Source organism: Rhinopithecus bieti, unplaced genomic scaffold, assembly GCF_001698545.2.
Source record: "Rhinopithecus bieti isolate Rb0 unplaced genomic scaffold, ASM169854v2 scaffold_2474, whole genome shotgun sequence".
NCBI lineage: Eukaryota > Metazoa > Chordata > Mammalia > Primates > Cercopithecidae > Rhinopithecus > Rhinopithecus bieti.
The window spans coordinates 1085684-1107802 of NW_016803891.1; the positions used below are offsets into that span (position 1 = coordinate 1085684).

The following is a 22119-nucleotide window of genomic DNA, read 5'->3' on the forward strand; positions in this document are numbered from 1 at the left end:
TTTTTTTTTTTTTTTTTTTTTTTTTTTTTTTTTTTTGGTCTTAAACTACTTATGTTTATATCTCCTGAGGCCATATAATTTAATACTTGATGGTTCCATACAGATTTAATTGGAGGAAAAAACTTACGTATTATTACTAATGTGAGAGGAAGGCTTAGAGAAAGCCAAATTGAGTTTAGAAAATATCATGCATAGCATTTAGCAATGTCTACTATAATAGTCTGTATATTTTAAAATTGTTTTTTATCCAAATAAACTGCAAGTGAACTTCATGAAGGAAATGTGCTTTTGTGTCCGATACATAGAACACAAACTGCCACATAGCACATGCACAATACTTTTGGATCATTTAGTTAAAAGCATCTTGATAGCTCAGATGACCTTGCTGCTCTTGAAATCATCATCAGTTGATCATTGTAGCAAGATGATGATATTAATAGCTGATTAAATTTGTATAATACTTTAAAATTAGCAATATTTGTAATTTTCAAAGTGCTTTCATTCATTTGAAGCTCACAGAAACCTCATGAAGCAAAACCAGTTTTATTATCTTGATTGTACAGAGGAATAAACTGAGACTTTCAGACACAGCATATGTCTAAATCCAAATCCATACATAATAACTAGAGGGCATCATGACATTAGCCTCCAAAGGAAGGATCTACTGTGTCTGGGTGTGTCAGGGTGGGGCAGGGGTGCTCTGCCCATGAAAAAGGCAAGGCCTCAGCAGAATGTTGAAGATCTAACAAAGCTGAGGAATTAAGGTGGAAGAAAGGGTATTCCAGGCACAGAACTACAACTTGTTCTTCCTTTTCCATCAGCCTCCATTGCCTCACCCTCCTCCATTTCTCTTAGTAGCTCTTATCACCTACCTGATATTATGGTACATAAATACTCATGTGTTTATTGACTATTCACCCACAGGAATGTAAAATCTCAGGGACTCTATGTATCATATTTGTCACTGCCTTCCCAACTCTTAGAAGAGACCCTGCCACACGAGGCACCTAATAAATATTTATGGGGTGAATGAATTCTGAAAGAACCACATGAATAGATGCAAGTGACAGGGGCAGGTGACACATCAATGGCCCTTTTCAAAATCTTCAAAGCCATCTGTTTTTCTAATAGGTTGAACCATATGAGATGCTAATATTTGACTGCTTTTGATCTGTTTACATGGAGATTTTGTATAGTTATTGATAAAATGTGAAGAGGAAATCAGAAAAGGAAGAGCTCTTAAGGCTGGAAACAAAGGAATTGACCAAATTTGGGATGGACTAATTTAGCGTGTTAAGGTATTTGGATAAATCTTAGGAAAATGTGGGAATCATTGACAGGCTTTAAGTAGAAGATTGACATAACCTGAGATCCATGTGATGATTTTGTAGCAGATGGGTTCAAAGGGAGAAGAATGGAAGAAGCCAGGAGACAATTCAGAGTTCATTACATCATCTGGCAAGATACGGTAAATGCCAGAGCCCCCAGGTTAGTGGAAGCCTTGACTCACCCTACTCAGGTTAGCTTTCTCCCAGGAGTCTTCTCCCTGAATTCCCTCTGCATGACGGGACATCACCGGGTTCCCCTGGTGGGTACCAGCTCTCCCTTTTCACCTTCTTTTCAAGCATGGGAGGGCCCCGAAATATATTTTTCTTCCTTTTTTTAAAGCTGAGACAAGTTGGGTTCACCTGAATATTAAGTGGAAATGAAATAGAAGAAAATAGACAAAACAACCAAACGTAGATTTTGAACTGACCAAAAGCAATTCACTCATCACAAGTTCTTAGAGATTTCACCTCTTTTCTCTTTTGAAGTCTTAGTCTCTTTCTCTATCCTCTTTATTAATCTCCTTTGTCTAAATATTTATTTTAAAATCTGGCTTTAATTTCATAAAGCATAGATCAATTTTTGTTTGTTTGTTTTCAACCTGATACTATTTCAGTAAGGAAATTATTGTAGGCATCTGATTACTTCTAAAATCAATGGCTAAAAGCCATCAAAGCACCCGTTCTATTACTAATAACATAAAATTTTGCAGCATCTATCATCTGACTGGATGACCATATAATTTCTTTGCCCAAACTAAGAGTTTTTTTTTTTTTTTTTTTTTTGAGACGGAGCCTCGCTCTGTCACCCAGGCTGGAGTGAAGAGTTTTAAGAGGAAAAAGATGCACAATAATTAGCTGAGACAACAGACATAGACCAGGAATTCCCCAGGCAAACTGGACATAGATCATCCTATATGTAGCTAAAAACTCAACATATAGATAATCAATTATATCTCTCACAAGGGGTGTATATTGCAAATAGTTTAGTTGAGATACTTCACCAGGACAGTGTAGTGTGTAAAGTCTAAGTGTTCTTTAGCAACATTGCTTATATCAGCTTATATCAGTTTTAAGACAAAATTTTCAGGCCAAAACTATTCATACACTTTTGCTTTTTAAAGCTTTCAAAGTTCCACTGTATGTCTTCTAAATGTCTTTAAAATCCTGTGAGGTACACAAGAGTTGAGTTAATATGTGCATTTCATAGATATATAAATTGGGGCTCACAACATTTAGATTGAAAAGGTGATGGTGTAAAGTAGAAGAATACTGACCCAAATACAAGACATGTATTTGAGCACTGGCATATCAAGTTTGTTTGTTTGTTTGTTTATTTATTTATTTATTTATTTATTTATTTATTTATTTATTTATTTTTGCAGCAGTGCTACTCAAACCATGGGTCACATACAGTTTAACCATATGCAATGAGAGTAGACTTATAGAAACCTTTATAGAAATTCAACAGAATTATTTTCTGTCTGTTGAAGCTAATAAAAAATTGGGCTTGTTTTTTATAGGCCTTCTTTGTCTAGTAATTCACGTTTACTGTGTTTTACAAATGCATCAGTTCATGAAAATTGAAAATTAAAAAAAAAATGATCCCACTATAGATCATTTTAAGAAATGCCAGGCGACAGGATATCAGGCAGTTACTTAACCACTCAGGATTTTAGCTTCCTCACATTTAAAAACTGAAAACAATAAGCGATTCTACCTCAGGTGGCCCAAGAAACAATAAAAAGTAATAATAAGGGAGAAGAGTGGTGAAAAATATAAATAAAACGAAAACAAAAGATCACAATAAAATGTAACTAGCACTTGTCTAGGACCCTAAAGCAATTATTTTAAAAATATGCTCAGTAGTAGCCCCAAAGATCCTAAAAAACTTCAGTTAGTAGAGGTGGGGGCTTGGTGAGGGATTTCAGCACCGTCTTCCAGGTACACTCTTCACTGCCTCTTTGAACTGAGCAGGTTTGCTTTCATTTCTTTAAAATACTATGTTTGTGCTTTAAGTTTGCCACTAAGAAAAGGTGCCCATCTTTAAAATTCTAACTTTTCTATAGTGTATACAAAGTGTACTCACTTAATTCTTACAATGGCCATGTTGTGTCAAGATACTATTTTCCAGAAGAAAGAAAAAATGGCAAGCTTGCAGGGTGCTCAGGATCTAGCTGCCAAGTAACAGAGATCAACACCAGCCCAGGCTGCATAATTCCACACCCAGTTCTCTTCTTGACCACCTGGTATGTATAAGATGAAATCTACAATTTCTTATATATTTTCCTTTTTGTTCTACTTCTACTTCTTTTCCTTGCAAAATCTTGACTCATGAAAAGAATCAAGATGAAGAGCTTAAAGATTTCCAGTAGTACATATTGTGCTTGGGAAAATCAAAGTTATACTTTCTATTTTTTAACTTTCAATTTTTGTGGGTAAATAGTAGCTGTATGTATTTATGAGACACATGGGACATTTTGATGCAGGTATGCAATGGGTAATAATCACATCATGGAAATGGAGTATCCATCCTCTTAAGCATTTATCTTTTGCGTTACAAACAAACCAATTATATTATTTTAGTTATTTTAAGATAAATAATTAAGTTATTACTGACTATAGTCACCCTGTTGTGCTATCAAGTACTAGGTCTTATTCATTCTTTCTAATTATTCTTTTTTACCCATTAACCATCCCCAACTCTACCCCTCAAAGTTATACTTTCTAAATAACTAGCTCTGAAAACATCTCTCTATTGAGGTTTAACTGTGTGCATCTATGTGTATGTTATGGAGAAAATTGTGCTATTGCACTGACTTTATATATTGTAGTCCTATCCCCTAGCATTTCATAATATGACCATATTTGGAGAGAAGGTCTTTAAACTGATAATTAAACTAAAATGAGGTCATAAGGGTAGATCCTAATCCAATATGAGTGCTGTCTTTATAAGGAAAGGACATGTAAACACAGACATACACAGTGGAATAATTATGTGAAGATAGAGAAGATGGCTCTCAATAAGCCAAGGAGAGAGGCTTAGAACAGATCTTTCCTTCACAGCCTTCAGAAAAAAAACAACTCATCTTGATCTGGAACTTCTAGCTTCCAGAAGTATGAGAAAATAAATTCCTATTGTTTACGACATCCAGTCTGTGATATTTTGTTATGAAAGCTCTGCAAACTAAGATTAGTGTAAAATGTTTATGATAACAGTATGCAGAATCAAATAAGTCACTTTTGATGTACCAGGTAACAAAAACATTTCATATTCCTGTTTGTCCCATAGACTCAGGAAGTATTCTGTTGATATTCCAAGACAAATGAATCCCACTTTCTGGTGCTTTTTTTTTTTGTTTGTTTCTTTGCAAATTCTGCATTTTTATAGGAGTGCTGAAACTTTATAAGAGGAGCCCATATACAAGTATTTGGTAAACAGGAACTGAACCCTTCTTCGAGGTTTGCAAACTGAATCTCTATGGAATCAATATGCGTACCACTTGTGAGAGCATCAGGAAGGCATTTGTCTTCTTTGAACCTTAATTTTTTATCTATAAAAAGGAGAATTGCAAGAATGACCTCCAAGGCAATGACTTATTGTTCCAAGAGCACTAGATTTGGGGCAAAAACAAAAGAAATCTGCATTCAAGTCCTAATTTTGTCACTCACTGCTTAGTTATGTGATATTAGGGATGTCCCTTTGCTCCTCTGAAATTGCAGTGTGCCTATGAGAACGTGGTGAGATAATAAATGTACAAATACCTTGCACATTGAAGAATCCAAAGCAAAGCTGGTTGTATTTTCATTTTAGCTCCAAAGTACCGTGTCTAAAAGCACTTTGATTGGAGCTGAGAGTATATCAAAACATAATTTGAACTAATTTCTAACGGGCAGGAAAGATTGCCCAAAGAGTGTTTTTGTTCTTCCCACTTGCTCAGATATGTACACGTAGAAAATCACCTCAGTCATCTTGCATTTTTATTTCTTACCAAGATATTTTAAAAGGCAAGAATGATGTCTTTTGGACATTACCACAACATGCCAAAAATGATGTCATTTGGTGTTGAAATCACTCATCTCCTCGAATATCACTCCTGCTGGCTAGGATGTCTTGGATATGTCAGAAGTGATTTTGCTTAGTCCAACTTGTTAGTAACGAGTTTTTCCTAATTTTTGACCATTAATCATCCACCCTTAAGAAGAAGTTTTGAATGTTGCTTTGTCTGGTTCTCATATAAATTTAAAAACCATCCTCAAATTATCAGCTGCTAGATGTGAAGTCAGATGTCTTCAGTTTCAGATGAGCCAGACAGAAGGTGTTACAGATTTTCAGTAAAATGATAAGATTCAAGTGGATACTCAATCCTCACAGGCAAGCACTTGGGCCTGTCTGGTAGTTTTAAAGAGTGTATCTGCAGAGACCACAGTTCTCCAGAACAGACTGATCAGGGGAGCAGAGATGGAAATAGAGTTAATTTAGCAATTCAGGAAGAATCAGAAAGTATTGATCAATCCATCCATTCACTCAACAGATACTAAGCATCTATCAGATGCCCATCATTGTGCTCCTAAGATAGGGAAAAAGTTACTTAGGTCTTCTCCTTTGGTCAAATTCAATAAACATGTTAATGGCCTAGTGTGTAATCTGCTAGAAATAAAGATGAATATAGCAGGAGTTCTTTCCTTCAAAAATATATGAAGAATATACAAAAGTCACTTATTATACATACAAGGGTAATAGAAACACAGATTTCAAACACTACTTTATTAATAGTGAAATCAGCAACAACGGATAACCCATTACAGAGCTCTGCTGAAAATTCTTTAGGCACCTGAAGCTGAAGCTCAAGTCTAAAGCCAAACCTCTGCTCACCTAGCCCCCATCACAGCTAACCCTTGGGATCTTACTTTGGCCTACAGCAAGGAGAGAAGAATTATGGGAAGTTCCAGAGTCCATTCATTCTGCCACTTCTCCATTTCAGAGAAGCAGAGACAGAGAGTAAGACAGAGTGGCAGAGAACGTTGAGATGTATTAGAGGAAGGCTGAAAGAGTTTTTGCTAATTTAACCAATCAGATTAAGAATTTCTTCTCTCTTATTTGAGAATTAAAGGATAGCACCAGTGATAAGAAATTGAGAATTTTTCTCACTTAGGATACTAGAGGAAAGGGAAAATTAGACCAAAAAAATGAGTTCGGAAACTATTGTACTTGGTCGGTTTATGGGCTTCCAAACTATGCTTTTGCTTTAAATAATGAGAATACATCTGACAGACAGAACATGAGGAAAAAACCAAAATCATGGACTCTCTGAACAAAAGAGAGCCTCAAAAAGATGCCATAGTTTTGAAGTCTTGTCAGCTGAGGCAATGACTATGAATTTACTCATTTTTAAAACATCTTTCTATATATATTCACCGCACTAACCTTGTTAGTTTATAGAAACAGACACAATTCCTGACTTCAGAAAACTTGCATTTCCAAGCCAAGCTATATCCATAAACACATGGAATGCAACATGCTAATTGCTATAATGAATGGGACCAGGCAAATGTAGAAGAAACACCTTGCTCCACCATGTGAAGAAAGGCTCCAGTAAAAGAGAATATGTGAGCTGCTCTTTGAAGCAGGATAAAGGACTGACTGAACAAGTTGACTACGTGGAGGGAGAAACACTGACTTGACAAAGGAAAGGAAGCATGGAAAAACCCATTTTGTCTGGAGAACCTGTTGTTCACATGTCTACTGAGCTCCCAGCATGCATGCAATACAAGAGTCAATAATAGATGAAAGTCCCTGCTGACATGAAGATTTCATGTGGCTGTGGAGGAGGGGCAGCATAGATAATAAACAAATGAAAGATAAAGGTATTTTTAGAAACCAAATATGCAATATAAAAAATAAAATGAGCTAAATGGTATAGTTCCAGCAGAACTATTTTATTTGGGAGACGGGAGCATCATCATAGAATGTGTCTTCTGGCCATGATAGCCAAATCAAATGTTGGGAAGGATTTGGCCATGTGAAGACAAGGGAGCTGAACACTTGGGCCAAAGGGAGCAGTGAGAGAAAACATTCAGAGACTGGAACTGACCTGGAAGACATAGGTCAAAGGCCCACATGGCTAGAGATTGTAAGTGGAGGATGAGGTGGAAAGAGAGATGATCAAAGAGAGGAGAAGTGGCCAGATCATGTAAGTCCTACAGATGTTTGGTAAAGTAGAGGCACAGAGTGGAGAAACTACAGTAGTAGTCAACAAGGCAGATCATAAAGGGCCAACATGCTTCACTGTGAAATGTGGACTTTCACCTGTGTGATAGTGATGTTTATATGTGAATTGGGCCACAGGGTGCCCATATATCTAGTTAAACATTATTTCTGGGTGTTAGTGAGGATGTTCTCCAGAAGAGATTAGCATTTTATTTGGTGGACAGAGTAAAGCAGAAGGCCCTTCCCAACTAGAATGGGCAGAATCTGATTTACTAAGGACACAAATAGAATGAAAAGGCAGAGAAAGGTTGTATTTGTCCCGCCTCTGCCTGATAGCTTGAGCTAAGACATCAATCTCTTCCTGCTTTTGACATTCCCTGGTTCATGGGCCTAACTCGGACTAGAATCTTCACCATTGTCTTTCCAGCTCTCAGGCCTTTGAATTGCAGCACTGGTATCCCTGGATCTCCAGTTTGTACATGGCAGAATAGGAGACTTCTCAACCTCCATATTTGTGTGAGCTAATACCTTATAATAAATCTAAATAAATAGAGATAGATAGATAGATGGACACACAGATAGATAGATAGATGATAGATAGCTATCTCCTATTGCTTACATTTCTCTAAAAAATCCTGAGTAATATCACCTGGAAAACTGCAATGATAGTCCCCTCACTGTAACTGGATACTGATGTAAAGGAGCCAGATTGTGAAAAAGCTCTAACTTTAGTTTTGTTAGCCAGTTGAGTGAATGAAACGCTATGACTTAGACACTATTCAGCCTCTCAATATCTTAAAAATAGCCTATAAGGGATGTTTGCAACAGATAAGATTTGGGATTAAGCATCAATAAATTGTCTATGTGAGCCTGAACTCCAAACCCAACAGTCATCCAGAAAGCGGCAAATTCACAAGTTTTTTTTTTTTTTTTTCTTTCTTTTCACAAGCCCCCTGGATACAGAATGTCCTCTGTGAACTAACCAGGAGAAAGAAATCTGGCTTTACAGTGCATGTAATCTGGAGAGCAAGGAAAGAAACATTTAAGCTGTTATTCAAACAAGTTTCTTTCCAATTACTACTTTCCTCTCTGTCAGAATCAATTATTCTCAATGTTGACATGGCCATTGCTTGCGGAGGTGATTGGAAGATCTGCTTCCATGTTTTTCTCCTGGTGTTTTCTCTTTTCTTCAGCTGTTTTTGGTTGCAGGTTGCTCTATAGCATTGTTGTTGATTTTCCCACTGCAGCCAGCACCACAGAGTTGTTTTTACATCACCATAAAATAAAATGAATGTACACAGGAAAGCGAGCTTTGCTCCAAGTCAAGTACGGGGCAGCTTAGCTTAACATGCACTCAATTTCACAAGCAGAGACCTGTTTGAGGGGCCTGTTTACCCTCATTGCTTACAGACACAGTGACCATTTGCTTTGTAACATCCCCACACCTATAGTGGGCCCTAGCCAGAGAAGGACTGACAAGGCAGCTCATTTTTACCTCGTGACAGCGGGAGAAACACTGATCTCCCAATGACTTTGATGGGCTAATTGCAACAGCACATTGAATTAATCACACTGCACCACCGCTGGGCACCTGTCAGCACCTCCATGACGCTATCAACTGGGGCTGTTGAGTCTACATGAAATAGAGAAAAGGGAAGTGAAAAGAAAGCGCTTAAGTATTTCCTAATATGTGGCTATTAGGCTGAATTTAGCCACTGGCCAAGCAATCAGGTCGGATCACTTTTTACTCTGTCATCTTGAGTTGTCTTGTGTTATTCTTTGCTTGTCTTCTGAAAGCCAAGCATGAGTTTCAAAATGATGGCGAGCATGATAAACTTTAAAAAAATTTATTCATCTGCACTTGAGAAACATTTCTGAAAATATATATTATTTCCTGTCAATGCCCTAGAGAATTCAAGAAATATAAGTTAAAACTCAGTAGAGTGTTAGGCGGAGAGATGTGGAAGACTCAAGGGCATCCATGCTTTGTTTTTATGTTAGAGCTAAATCGAATTTATTTCTATCCTCTGCTTATTTCCTGGTTTTTATGGTATTCAAGACTTTTCTCACAGAGTTATCAAATAATAGAATTTCTTTTTACCACCAGTCTAACATTTACATGTTCAAATTATATCCATTAAAAATATTACTCTTCCTCAAAGTTAAACACCCCGCTAGCATTTCTTTTGATATATTCCAAAAGAATCATTTATTCCTAAATTTTTTAAAGACTCAAGGCCAGTAATTATACTGTGTTCTCTTCATGATTTATGTTCAGCACATAGTAGGTGCTCAGTAAGTACCTGTTTAAATCAATGTTGAATGATAAATTCTTGAGATGCAACCCGACACACCTCCTAGCAGCAGATCATAAAGGACTGTATGTATCATTGTTATTCAGTATACACACAACTTTGGTTCCAATTTGATTCGGTTCATCAAATATGAGTCATGCAGTTGAGAAAGAAAACATCAAAAATGATTATAAATGTCTGGATGACCAAGACAATAGTATTTTGATCCACTGACTTGTAAATTCACCAGGGTTGACTGGATGGCTTCTTTATGTAACATGTGACTTTGAGAGCACATAAAATATTTGTATGATAGATGCCATATCAGAAACTTCCCTAATTGTTTTGCTAAAAGAAAATATAAACCTCTCTCCAAAATGGAGAGGAAAAAGAAATTAGTTCGAACTGAGGAACTGGGGTAAACTCCATGTAGGACATGTGAGCAGCATCTTCAAGAGTAACTCACCAAGCAGAGTAGTGAAGGAATAGTGTCCCCAACAAAGGGATTAGAAAGGTGAAGGGATAGTTAGCTCTCCCTTAATGTTGTCTTTGTTTTTCAGTACCAATATCACTCTTCACAAACTTGACACTTTCCTGTGTTTCTTTAAGATCTCATGAACTTTTGGTAGAGATGATGCTTCTAGCTTTAATATTTGCATCCCTCATGATAGAAGCAGATGTCTCAACTGCATAGCCAGGATAAATCCGAGCCCCCGCCAGCCTAGGAAGAATGATAGCACACACAGGTGTTCAGAAGCCAAGTTCCTTTATGTTCTATCAATGCTTTCTTCACTTCTCTACTATTTCTAGCACCACAATGATCAATCTGAAACCGACATTCCTACAAACATTTCTAGCAGCTCACAATAGTAGTTTGTAAGATACTTGGATATGACGCTAAAAGGGTGGTTGGTGATCAGATTACCAGGCTGTGTCGTCCATACCATAGCTTTCCAAATGACTCAAATACTAGACACACAAAAATACATATTTCCTTTTGTTTCCATGTGACAGTGACACTTCACCCTTGCTAGTTTCTGAGCCTCTGGGTTTTGGCTGCCAGGATCACTGTAATTCTAGTCCTTGCCCTACTTCTTAGCATCTTACTTTCAGATACTCAGTAACTAATGAGGATTTACTACACAACTCCACACAATTCTTTTAAAACTGGCATAACTAACCAATTAATCAACATAGTTATTCAACAAATATTTATTGAGTGAGAGCTACATGCCAGCTCTGCTCAAAGACAGGGATGCAAAGAGCAACAAAGCAGAATTAGTCCCTGGTGTCTCACAGCTTACAGCACAATGGTCTTCTACATCTTACTGAGTAAAGTTCTCTTGAATATCTTCTGTTTTAACATTGGTTGAATTGATTTATCCCAGTTCGGAAGGCTGGGAAATGCAAAATCAATGTGCCTGCAAATTCAATGTGTTGGGAAGGCCCTCCTCATTTTGTGAAGATGGTTGCCTTCTTGCTGTATCCTCAAGTGACTGAGAGAGACAGCATCTCTCTATGTCTCTTCTTACAAGGGCATTAATCCCATTTATGAGAGTTCTACTCTCATGATCTGATTAGCTTGCTCCCAAAGGACCTCCAAATACCATCACAATGGAGATTAGGACTTTAACATATGAATTGGAGAGGGACACAAACATTTAATCCATAGCATTCTGTCCCAAGTCCACCCAACATTTATCTTCTTCTTACATGCAAAATACATTCATTCAATCTCAACAGTCCCAAGGGTCTTAACTCATTTTAGCACCAATTCTGGTCTGAAGTCCACAGTCTCATGTAAATATCATCTAAGTCAGATAAAGGTGACACTTGAGGTTTGATTCACCCTGAGACAAAATTCTTCTCCATTTGCGAACCTATGAAACCAAACCAGTCATGTGTTTCCAGAATACAATGGCAGGACAAGTGTAGGATATACATCCCCATTTCAAAAATGATAAATAGGAAAGAAAGATAAATAGAAAAGAGGTCTCAAGCTAGTTCAAAACCTAGCATGGCAAACATTGTATTTTAAGGCTGAAGAACAAATTTTCTTGGCTCTGTTTTCTGCCTTTCAGACCCACTGTGGCAGAGGTTCTGCTCTACATCTCTGGAGGTAGGGGTCTGATTCCCAGGGCTTTGCCCAGTGAGGGATGGGGTGTCCCACACTCATGACTCTGGGTGGCCTCACCCCAAGGCTTTTTGTGGAAGCTGTCTGGCCTGCTGAAATCAAGACGATGGCTTTCTCTTTTGAAATCAAGGAGGTAACTGATGATTTATTAATCACCTTGATGGCTGTTTGTCTTTTGTTTTGAAGAACAGTGCACAGTCATGGTCAAATAACTCTATAGTCCCTTCCTGTAAAAATCAAAGATGTCTGATTCTCTTCCTCCATCCTGTCTCATCTCAGTTCTCTTTCATTTAAACTGGCAGTGTTCTGCTTGGGTGACTGACTAGTGCTTTGATCACACCCACACAATCTCCTTATCAAATGGTTGACCCACCATGTCCTTGGTGTTCTCTTCCAAACATACTTTCTCATTTTTGTATAACATAGACAAGCTAAGAAGTTTCCAAATCTTTCAGTTTTGGAATATTTTTGCATAACAGTTTTGTCCTCAATTTATTTATCCCTTCTCTCATTTTACTATGAGCAGTCACAAGGGCCCAAGCAGCTCCTTCAACACCACACTTGAAAAGCTCCTCAGCTAAATGTCCAATTTCGTCGGTTACAACTTCTACCTTCCACAAAACACTAGAATATAAACATAATTTAGCCAATTTCTTTACCACCTTACAACAAGGATCACCTTTTCTCTATTGTCCAGTAATTCATTCTGCATTTCCATCTAACACCTCACCAGAATGGTCCTTACTATTGATATTTCTGCCAACATTCTAGACACGGTTATTTATGTGAAACTTTCTCTACAGCTTTCCTCTTTCTTTACTGAGCCCTCACTCAAATTGCTTTTAAAAGTCTCATCGTGGCAATATCAGCTTTTTATAGCATGCAATTCAAGACTCTACCTAGTTCCTAAGCTACTTCTACATTTTTAAATGTTTGTTATAGTAGCACCTCTACTCTCAGTACCAATTATTGTCTTAGTCTGCTCATGCTGCTATTACAAATAGCATAAACTAGCTGGCTTAAGCAACATTCATTTTTCACAGTTCTGGAGACTGAGAAGTGCAAGTCCAAGGTGCCAGCAGATTAAATGCCTGGTGAAGGTTATCTTTCTGGTTTGAAGACAGTTGTCTTCATGCTGTATCTTCACATGGCTGAGAGAGATTATCTCTGTCATGTCTCTTCTCATAAGTTTACTGATCCCATTCATAAAGTCTTCACTCTCATGATCTAATTATTTTCAACGTCCTCACCTTCAAATACTTTGGAGATTAGGACATCAACATATAAATTTTGGGGTGGTAACAACATTCTGTTCATAGCAAAAGTATTAGAAGGGTTAACTGATGTCCACAGTTTACTTAAGGTTCATTGCTCTCCAAAAAGTTTATTCCTGTACACATACAAGTACATAAATATACATAAGTATAAATATGTACATATACATTTTTCCATTTATCTATTTATTTTGCTAAATGTCTTTTTTTTTTTTTTTTTTGAGATGGAGTCTTGCTCTGTCACCCAGGCTGGAGTGTAGTGGCATGATCTTGGCTCACTGCAACCTCTGCCCCCTGTGTTCAAGCAATTCTCCTGCCTCAACCTCTCTAGTAGCTAGGATTACAAGCATGTGCTACCAGGGCCAGCTAATTTTTATGTTTTTAGTAGAGATGGGGTTTTGCCATGTTGGCCAGGCTGGTCTCGAACTCCTGACCTCAAATGATCTGCCTACCTCAGCCTCCTAAAGTGCCGGGATTACAGGTATGAGCCACTGCACCCAGCCAATTTTTGCTGAATGTCTTGGTTGACATTATGAGCTTTGATAGTATTGGCAAACTTGGAGACTCATGGAAAATTGAGTATTTTTCCCACATGAACATCAAAGTTTTTCTACATTAAATAAGTTATTTTCTGAAACTCTTTACTTACCAGATTTTTTTATACACTAATGAGTTGATTTTATTTGAAATAGCCATCAGAAATATAATTGCAGTCTCCTAAATTTAATATTTTAAAATTATTTCAAAAGAATAAGACTCAGCAACTCAAGGAAGGAATAAGTGGAAATCTTTTCTTATATGCTTATATGTTGTATACATCAAAAAAATAAAGTCACTTAAAGAGAAAATGATGGGGAGTCTTTTGAGGCAGTGATGTTAACTGTCTTTTTCACATCTATAGCCCTCCATCTAAACTTCAAGTACTTAAGTTTAGATCAATTGATTAATTGTGAAAGATATATAATTCCTTGTTATTAAAGCTGCTGTTACATTTTTAGTCTCCAAACTTACAAGCATGTGCTATGCACACATAGACACATGGATAGTTTCGACAATAGGTACAAGCAAACCTTGCATGAATACCATTATTTAAAGATTTTGAATATTTTTTAAAAAATATAAGAATCATTATCATTATAAAATAAAACTTTATTTGATGTTCTTAAAATTATTGTATGTCTTTGAACTGTTTATGAGTTTCATACAAAGGAAGGCGAATGGGACTTCATAATTTTTTGGTGCTCATAGTCCCTTAAGTTCTTATTTTGGCTGTCTCTCCACTTTTGTCTGCATGAGCTTCTGCTTCTTTGGTCCTTTGAATTGGAGTTTTAGACTTTTTTTTTTTTTTTTTTGCTGTCAGAACATCTAATTTGTATGTTTGCAATGCCTACTAAGAGAAGCTGTCACAACCTGAAAAATCTCTGCACAATGATTAGCCACCTCTGAAATACCCACTGAAAAACCCAGAAGCTATATGTAGTCTTGTCCCAAGTAAAAGGCGGACTTCCAACCCAGTGGTGTTTATTTTTCTTTTAATCAACTAGTGACGCAGCACAGACATACAAAAATGCCAAGGGTCTTCTCCCAAAGCAGCAGCAAAATGAGGTTAGAGATGCTCGGAGGATCCCCTGGTGAGTCCTGGCAAAGTTTGAGACAGTCCTGGGCTTTCTCATGTCTGAGCTCAACACTCAACAGCTCACCACAAGGCCTTCCCAGTGAACTCTGTCCCACTGATATTGGACATTACAGGAAAAGATAATAATCAATCTTACAGGCCTCTGTCGCCTGGGAAGGATGGACAAGGGTATAAGCTGCTGGCTACCTAAGGTTGCAAGGACAGTGAACCACCCCTGCTCTTCGATGGTTTAAGGATGGACTCACAGAATCAGAGAGGTAGAATGCAATGAACCATCTCTATGTTCCGTTTCTCTGTTGATTTTCTCCCAAAATGACCCCTGTGATGGGACCTTACCAATTTCTAAGGCTGCTACTTTACTTCTTTAGTAATTTTAACTGCTAGGCATATCTACTTAAATATAACCCAAACTGACCTTGCATTGCTCATTATTTTGTCTTGTAAAGGTAAAGAGATGAGAGCTAGTTTCCACAAGAAGTTATAAACTGTTTGAAGGAAGCCAAAATCCTTCTTCTCTCTGGGCTAAATGACTTCATTCCTCACCCTACTGCAGCCTGGTTTCCACCCTCACTAAAACTGCTCACTGAACTGCTCACCTCACTGGACTCCTCAGATGCATCCAACAGGTATAATTCATTCCTCCTTGAATGTCTCCCTTGACAAGGCTTTCCCAGTTCTCCACCCATCAGGGAACCTGGTCTTGGTAAGCCTTCCTGACTGGCTGTTCTGCTTTCATCACTTCTTAAGCTAAGGTGCTAGCCTTAGCCCTTTTTTCTTCTCAATAAAAAAGAACCCAACCTCAGCGACTACGTCGATACCCAGACCTCAACTCTCATCTAAATGTTAATAATACCCAAACTTCATTTCCTGTTTGAAAGTCACATGACCATATCCAACTTCCTCAAAAACACTCCATAGGGACCTGAAACTTAGTATAATTACAAATTAAAATAATTAGCTTTCTCATAAAATGAGTTCTTTCTCACCTGTGTTGTTTTCTGCTCCCTCTGTCTTCTCCAACTTAAATGGCTCTACTGTGTCTCTCTTCAATGACAGAGTGAAAAAGAAAAAAAGAGAAGTTATCCTTAACCTATGCAGTTTATCAATAAAATGCTAGCCAACAAAGAAGCAAAGGTGGATGTTAAAACCAAAATTCCTTATTCCAAGACAAATGGCTTTTCTTTGTATACTTTTTTTTTTTTTGGCATTTTTTTGGTATATTCATCTTTGTGTATTTACTCAAGTAAACAGAGGCAAATACAACTTTTCAAGGACTTTCAGATAAAATTGATTATATGTGACCAGATTCATTTCAGGAACCTATAAAATGTATACTATTTTTCATTCTATTCCAGTTCACATCATCTTCATATACATGTAGAGCTTTCGTACATACTACAATTGGATGTGAAGTCTATTTTTGTCAATGAAGCAATGAGGCAAAGTTCACAGCTGAGGACAGGCACATTTTGCCAACAGTTAGCTTAAACAAGGAGAACTTTGACACTTGCAGTAAGGGGGAAGCCTTTTCATGAATTGCTGCTTTATTGAAACCTTGCCTAGCAGATGCAGTTTAAGTGGAAAGGGAATTTCTGCTGCTGTTTATAGGACTGCAGGGGTCAGAGGCCAACCAGGGCCTTCTGAAAATGGACTGGAAGAGCTTGCCTCTTCTAAGACGGCCCCCGTATTTTCACTTATGACAAATATTTGGAAATTAAATAATTATGTTAAGGAAGGCATGATGCCTTTTACAGCCTGCAATCCTGAGGGTTGCCATGGCTGTGAACTTCAGAGTTTCCACAGCATTTCTAAATATTTGCAGAGAACCATTTCCTGCTTCAAGAATGACAAAAGTCTAACTTGAAGAGTGAACGTTTTAGTGCTGGTCAATTATTTCCGAAGAGTTGTACTTTGTTAAAATCCACACTCAAATATGCTACAACAACATTTTGAGCTTGGCAAAGTTTTCTCGATCTAGGAAGTTCAAAATAAAGCCTGAATGCTCCATCTTTAGAGCTTTCAGCAAGGGTCAGATAGCATAGTGGAACTATTACATAGGATACCATTCTCTGCAAGCAAGTGGTGGATATTAGACATAAAATCCTCTATTCAGGAGAATACAACCTGGCATTATCCTAAAGTGTGCATGATTAGGTGAATGCATTCAGATAGAACAACATTTCCTCCTCAATTCAGCCTCTTAACCTTCAGCTGCCTCTAAAATGATTTCACTATTCAGATTTATAAAATTTAACTTATATTTGCCTCCTTTGGCTGCCAAACTTTTTCAAATTGTTGCTAGGATCTAGTAGATATTCTGGAGCCTAACTGTTGAGTTTCTCACAGTGGCATGAAATACCAGATACATTCACTCTGCAGACAGGAAACAACAGTTATCATCTATTCAATGCCTTCTATGTGTCATATTCTAGATAAAGCTCTTTGCAGATATCATCTCTTTAATTTTCATAAGACCTCTGTGAGTCAGAAATTATTTTAAATTTGCGCATACTCTGCTAGAGCCCCAAAAGGATACAAGACTAAGAAGATGCACTTAAATATCTTGTTTGAAGAAGTGTTTTAAAATTAAGAACAGTTAGATTTTGTCAAAAGCATACAGCCAAGGAGTAGCAGAGTTGGAAATTTTACTCAAATAGATCCAACTCCAAAGGTCAGACTATATCCCTCACACCATCAATAGGAACTACAGCCAGCAGAAAAGTGACCAGGGACCCACAGGAGAAGTGAGGGTGGGAGCATAGATCATGAATAGGGAGAAGCAACTGCTGGCTGAAAAACACAGAACCAGGAGACAGAAAAACCTCTTGCTTGTATGTAATTGATGTAGTGCCTCACAATGGGAGTATTATTAGCATTTTGGATGAAACAATCCTTCATTGGACAGGACTGTACTCACATTGAGGGATGTTGCCTAATGCTTTCCCCAAACACTTCATGCCAGCATCATCCCTCATCATTGATAAAAACACAAAACACCTAACATATTACCAAATGTCCCTTAATGAGGTAGGGCTGCTAAGAGAAAGTGGAACTATAGTCCTAAGCATTATAGGTAGTATTACTTTCCTCTTACAGATGAGGAAATTCCAAGTTCAAATGTAAGCCTTTGGAATGGAAACTATCAGTGAATAATATTAAATGTTACGCCCTTTCCCCAATGACACCATCATCCTAAGTGCCTTGACATTTCTCTTCTTGCCAAGGTAATAATCTCTTTTACACAAAGGTCATTGTGTAGACACATACACAGATCCCTAGCTTTCTAGAGCAGAACTTGGGTCTTCTACATTCTACAGTGTGCTCTTCTCATTATAGGATCTCCAATAATCAGTTACTTAATTTTCAATTTAATTAATTAAAGACAAGATCCTAATTAAAAGCAACCCAACACAGGTCCACTTCTATTTGGGAATTTTAACAGGAAATCTGCATGAAATAGGTGGTAATCTGGGACATATTAAATGACACATTTTACTTAGGAGGGGATGATAGATTGAAGAAGGCATTGTGATGGTCAACAAAAGAAAGTCTTTGACACAGAAAAGACTTACGAAGTGATCATGCTTAGCTGGGCCAAATGGCTTGTGTTATTTCCAGGTGGAATTATATTGCAGGGTTTCTGTAGCACCCTGGAGGTACAATTGGGAAGCAATTGGAGCAATTTGGAGCATCTGTCTCTAATCAGCATGGCCCTGCCCTTGTCCATTTCTGTTCTTGTCCAGGAATGGTAGAACATGACCATGTCCCAGCTCCAAAGCCTCCACTAGAGCACATGTTTCTAATGATTACTTAAGAAAGCAAGAGCTCCCAGTGAACACATCACAAAGACATGAAGTAAAAGGTAGACTCCTCAGAGTGAGCTAGATTTTATTAAAGCAAGGAGGGCAAGTGCTTGCACCCTCTCTAGGATATTTAGTGCATACTCCAAACCATCTCATTCCCCACTCAACTTTAACTCAGCCCCTTATTACCAGCCAGACTCTGATCTCTAGTGTTCTTTATTTATCATTCCTCTTACTCAGTCCTCCTTCTTTTCCCTCTGCTGGTTAGTCTATATTCTCCCACCACCACCACCTCAAATGCATGCTTTGCCCTTATCTGCCCTACTTTTGCCCTAGAAGCAAACTCCTATGAATGGCAGTTTCCAGGCTCCCCGCCCTCTAAGTTGCAGGTGAGTACAGCTATTGAAAGATCCAAGCAGGAAATCATGGGTTAGGTAGAAAGAATGGAGGGGGGGCCTTATTCTCCACTGCTTCCTCCCTGGCTCTCTGATGTGGTCCAGGCAGTGGCTCTATACCTCTGTTCCCTTAGGCATTTCTTTCTCTATGATTCCAGCTCTCACCAGGCTTTTCACAGTTTCCTGTCCTTGCCACTTTAGACTCAGGGATAGTAATGGCTGTCAATCATTGCTAGTCTCAGGATGCCTTCACTTTTCTTGCCGATTTCCTTAACCCTGCCTACACATGGCTAAATGGTCTTCCGTCATTAAAAAATCTCTAAATTGAACCACCTGAGTCAAATTTGTTTTTCTGTCCAGACTCTGACCAACATATCCACTCTCCTATTGCTGTCCATGGTGCCTTGGAACTACCTGTCTATAATCAGCAAATTCTACTTGATCCTTGGTCTCCTCCCAGAAGATTTACTCTACCATCTTATCTAAAAATCTACCTGACTCCTTCTGAGTTCATTTGTCCTATAGTGTTTTCAAGTGAACCATCTTTTATCTCACATCTCATGTGTCTTAGGAGAGGGCTGGCTTGTCATTACAGCTTCTAGGTCATTATCCACCTCACACCCACCAAAAGCAAAGGAACTCCCATTGCTTATAAAGGTCAGGCCATTCTGTTTTATCTTCATCACTGCCAATTTGTTGCTGTCATCTACTGACCTCCAAGTCAACTTCCTTCATTTATTAAAGCTTTTAGCTGTGAATTTAATTATCTTGCTCTCATTGCCACTGACATCAGCCTTAATTCAGTCATCCCACAAAAGTTCATTGAGTACCTGTTGACAGACCATGTTCTAGTTGCTAGGGATACAGTGTTGAATAAGACAAAAAAAGGAAACATTTCTACTTTCACATACTTGTGTGTATGTGGGAGAGGTCCTTTGTGTCTTAGCCTAAACAGGGTCAGGCTGACTATGTGAAGGGCTCCCCCTAGAGTTGTACAACACAGTGGCCATGTTCACCTCTTCGTTAGTCACTTTCCTCATCTCCAGTGACTTTTCTTTCCACGTGACTTTACAAATTCACTTCCATGGGTCATAAGCACAATGGTATCACCAGGACCTGTACTTCATTCAAAATCTTTCATTTAAATATTGAATTTTCTGATCCCCATTTCCATTCTTGGGTGTCCTTGCTCTAGTGACTCTCCTGTCAGTTCTCTACCCTCACTAGACCTCCAAACTATTGAACTCACCACTTTCTCACTGTCCCTTAGGTTTCTTCTGTCCTTAGGACAAATGAGAGAGCTGAACCCAAGACTCAACATTAAGCCAGATATTCTCAAGCCAGCCAGCTGAAGAGGCCCCAGGTCATTGGTGCTGATGACAAGACTTCCTGCCTTTGTTTGCCAGGCAGCCTAGGGGTGACAGTGCTTTATGATGTTGTGAATCTCTTGTTCAACTCTTGGCAACTCCATTGCCTATGTAACCAATGCTCTACAATAATATCCTCTGCTTAAACACTTGAAGTCAGTTTTGTATTTTTCATTAGATCTTGACTAAAACAGAAATGCCCAATAAGATTGAAAAGATGTCCAACTTCAATAGTATCAGAAGGAAATAAAAATTAAGACTGTACAGCAACCAAATTGACAAAAAGTAAATAATAGTTCACATAGCTACAGAATTAAGAAACCTTTATACTCTTCTACTGGGAGTGCAAATTAAAATAACAAGTTTAGTTTGAAAAATGATTTAGCATTATTTTACATTTGTGGACATTTGCATAAGCAGCAGATATAAATCGTATTAGTAAGAGAAACTCTTGCCCTCAAGCAACAAAGTCTTTTACAATAATTAGCATATTTTTTAAAGTTGATAACAAAATACAAAGAAAAGAGAAAATCCTAATGACCATGACCATTACTAATAATAAAGATGGCAAATTATATATATATGTAATATATATTCTCTAATTAAAATATTATAAGACAGTGGAAATGACTGAAATATAACTCTTTGCACAAAACATAGTTTATTCTTGGAAATATAATCTTGAGTAAAGAAGTCACTGAAGAATATACAGAATATCTACCATTTATAAAAGCTTAAAATAAGTGACATTAGACAACACATTGTTTATAATATATATATATATTATATATGGCATATATATATATGGCATATATATATATGGCATATATATATATGGCATTAGATTATTTTATGAAAAAGGAAGAACGAGGATAAACACAATGATTACCTGGTCTTGGTCACCACGGAGTTGAGTCAGGACAGGGACCCACAGGTGCATGGAAAGGCTTTGTTAATGTACTAGATCTTGGATTAGTGTTTATTTAATTATTATTGATCATCAGACTATATATATATATACACATACATGTATACACACATACATATATATAAATCTTATAAATTTTAGTAAATTATACATACATATATACATACACACACACACACACACACACACATATATATACAATTCTTCTTATTTTATACTACTAGTTCTCAGATTGGCCATTGGGAAGGATCAGCTCCCTAAGGTAGGTCTTTTTCATCTCAAATATTTATAATTTCATAAAGCTCCAATATATTAAAGATGCATAATTCCATACCATAAGTAGCCAGATTATTCCTAATCATGCTTTATCATTAGTTCACTTGCAAATCCCATGCCACCGAATATGAGAGACTATTGCTTCTTAATGGTTACTTCACTGCTCTGTCCCTCAGTTCCTCTGAAAAATGAGGGACTAACATTATGTACCTCATGGGGGCTCTTGTGAGGATAAAACTGAGTAATTTAAAGAAAGCATTTAGCAATGTCTGGCATATAGAAATATTCAAAATACATGAAAACATTAAAAATCTTCTTAGTATAATATCAATATAAATAATGTTTTTATACAGAAATTAATTTAGAGAGAATACATTGTGATTGTTCCATAAAGTGTGCACATAACAGAGTTTTTCTTAGAGGGACTCATTACATGAGAAGGATGATTTACTCACATGATTATGGAGCGGACATGT

General features: G+C 37.5%; 1 long non-coding RNA gene across 2 annotated transcripts in view; it reads right to left on the reverse strand.

Moving 5' to 3' along the window:
* LOC108518933 (uncharacterized) overlaps nucleotides 1-20415 on the reverse strand; it is a 26271-nt gene extending 5856 nt beyond the window's left edge. The window contains exons 1-4 of one of the 2 annotated variants that reach the window (XR_001882487.1): nucleotides 20322-20415; nucleotides 15861-15918; nucleotides 9032-9169; nucleotides 1511-1688 (exon numbers count right to left, since the gene is read on the reverse strand). This is a non-coding gene — a long non-coding RNA (uncharacterized LOC108518933). The remainder of the gene's footprint in view (nucleotides 1-1510; nucleotides 1689-9031; nucleotides 9170-15860; nucleotides 15919-20321) is intronic. The other variant, XR_001882488.1, reaches the window with a different exon arrangement.
* Between the last annotated feature and the right edge of the window lie 1704 nt (nucleotides 20416-22119).